This window comes from Phyllobates terribilis, unplaced genomic scaffold, assembly GCF_046119375.1.
Source record: "Phyllobates terribilis strain yellow unplaced genomic scaffold, ASM4611937v1 Scaffold_9178__1_contigs__length_20876, whole genome shotgun sequence".
NCBI classification, from domain to species: Eukaryota; Metazoa; Chordata; class Amphibia; order Anura; family Dendrobatidae; genus Phyllobates; species Phyllobates terribilis.
In genome coordinates this window covers 10,001-12,500 of record NW_027371917.1, presented here as the reverse complement: position 1 = coordinate 12,500, position 2,500 = coordinate 10,001, and positions in this window count along the sequence as shown.

Here is a 2,500-nt window from a genome sequence, read left to right as displayed (position 1 = left end):
TCGTTTTTGCAAAATTTCTGACTTTTTGGAAAATTTCACAATTTTGTGAAAACTTCCACAAAATGAGGTTCTAGTATGTTAGAGGGCATCCCAGGAGGGCTCCAAAAGTGTGGGTAAAATATATATCCCACAGGGGGAAAATTGAAAAAAAGTTGAAAAAAAAAATTTTTGGGGACTTAGAAAATTTTTCAACTTTTGTCAGACTTCCAGACAGGGGAGCGTGTCAGTGCGCGCATCCGATTTCAGTTCCAGAGCGATTCGCGCGATGAGTCCTTGATACTTAGTCGTTTTTGGCAAAATTTCTGACTTTTTGAAAATTTCACAATTTTGTGAAAACTTCCACAAAATGAGGTTCTAGTATGTTAGAGGGCATCCCAGGAGGGCTCCAAAAGTGTGGGTAAAATATATATCCCACAGGGGGAAAATTGAAAAAAAGTTGAAAAAAAAAATTTTTGGGGACTTAGAAAATTTTCACACATGTGTCAGACTTCCAGAGAGGGGAGCATGTCAGTGCGCGCATCCGATTTCAGTTCCAGAGCGATTCGCGCGATGAGTCCTTGATACTTAGTCGTTTTTGCAAAATTTCTGACTTTTTTGAAAATTTCACAATTTTGTGAAAACTTCCACAAAATGAGGTTCTAGTATGTTAGAGGGCATCCCAGGAGGGCTCCAAAAGTGTGGGTAAAATATATATCCCACAGGGGGAAAATTGAAAAAAAGTTGAAAAAAAAAATTTTTGGGGACTTAGAAAATTTTTCAACTTGTGTCAGACTTCCAGAGAGGGGAGCATGTCAGTGCGCGCATCCGATTTCAGTTCCAGAGCGATTCGCGCGATGAGTCCTTGATACTTAGTCGTTTTCAGAAGTCACAATTTTGACTTCCAGGACCCGCAAAACGTTTGTAAATTGAGCCCGCTCCCCAGTTCCAAGCGTTTTGAGGTGTCCCCGGTTGCAGTAATGCAGCCTGCCCACTAGATGTCGCAAAAGAGACAAAAAGTGAAAAAGAACCAGAATGAGGAAATTCCAGGGAGCCGAATCCGCCTGACAGTTCCAGGCGATCGGGCACTTTTTTGCATGCGTCCCTAAAGTGGGTATAGGGTGACACTCCATGCAAAGACCCAGTTTTGCACACCACCGGCAGAATATATGAGAGAGAGGTACCTCTCAGCCCCGACACATTTCGACTCATTTAAGCTGGTTTTCACCTCCGTAGGCCTGGGTATGCGTTTTGGCTATGAGTCCCTGTTCGGCTGGAGGTCTGCACCTTGGCTGAACCCAGGCTTCCGCAGCTGCGTGGGGGGACTTTTGCCGGTCGCCTATCCCAAGTCAGAGAGGTGTTCCTGGGTTGAAGTGAGCCTGGCCAGACCCCCCCGCGGGCCCTGGTTCTCCACATGGGGGCGCCGTCAAGGCTAAAATCTGGATTTTTAGGCCGAGGAGAGGCTCCATGAGGGCGGATGCTTTTGTGGCTTCGACCCCAGTGCTGTTCCACATCCAGTACCCCCCCGCAAGGGCGCCTGTACCCGAGTCGCGCTTCCAGGACTCGTGGGCACGTATCTCCCGACGACAGGGGTTTGCAGCCTCCGTACTTGGGCAAGTCCCTACATGCACCCCTGCTCTTCCTCCGATCGATCTGGCGCAGCGCTCCCGGGTGGGGAGGTGGCGCCGCTCGCTCGGCCCGGGCTTTGGAGCCCGCGCTGGCTTAAGGTGAGCGGTCCCCTTCCTCCTCTACCCCCGGGCTTCCGACACCTATCTTTGGGCGCGCATGCCGGCCTCGCCTCCCGTCTGCGGAGGTGGCCGAGCCGTGGGGAGTTTGACCCGAACCGAGCGAAGGCAGTGGTCCGACGACCCGTACGGGCGAACGGCGGGGCGCCCACCCAGCCAGGCGTGGGGGCCCGTCGTCCGAATCGCTCCCTGTGCGGGGAAGCACAGCGATCTTCTCCGAGGGCGGCCCTTTTCTTCCAGATGCGTACCCGGCCAGCGGAGGCTCGCGCTGCCCCTCGTGTCCGAAAGGGCGGCCTCCGCGGCGGTGGCGACAGCGGCGGCGGTGGGTGGCCTCTCCGCGCCACTGCCGAGCTTCGCGATTTCCAGTCTTTTCCCGAGCCCCTACGTCAGTGGGGAGGACGACAGAGGTGTGGAGGCAGGCGAAGGGGGTTCTCACCGTGCGGTGTGCCCCAGCCCGACCGTTGCCTTCCCCCTCGACCCTCGTCCTCCCAGGCGGCTCGGCCAGGGAGCAGGAGAGAGAGCGAGAGAGGGAGAGCGGAAACCCCAGAGCCAAGGGGTTAGATGGAGAACGGGAGAAGGAACGAGGGCCAAGAGGTAGGGAGTACGGTGAAAGGCCGACCTGGGATCCCCCTGCGCTCCCGCCCTGGGCGGGGAGCAGCCCTGGGAAGAAAAGCCGCTCGGGCATCCCTTTGAGGTTACGGGCGCGAGCGGGAAGAGGGACTACGCTGGAGGGCGACGCCGACACGGCCAGGCCGACGACCACCCACGTGACCTCAGCG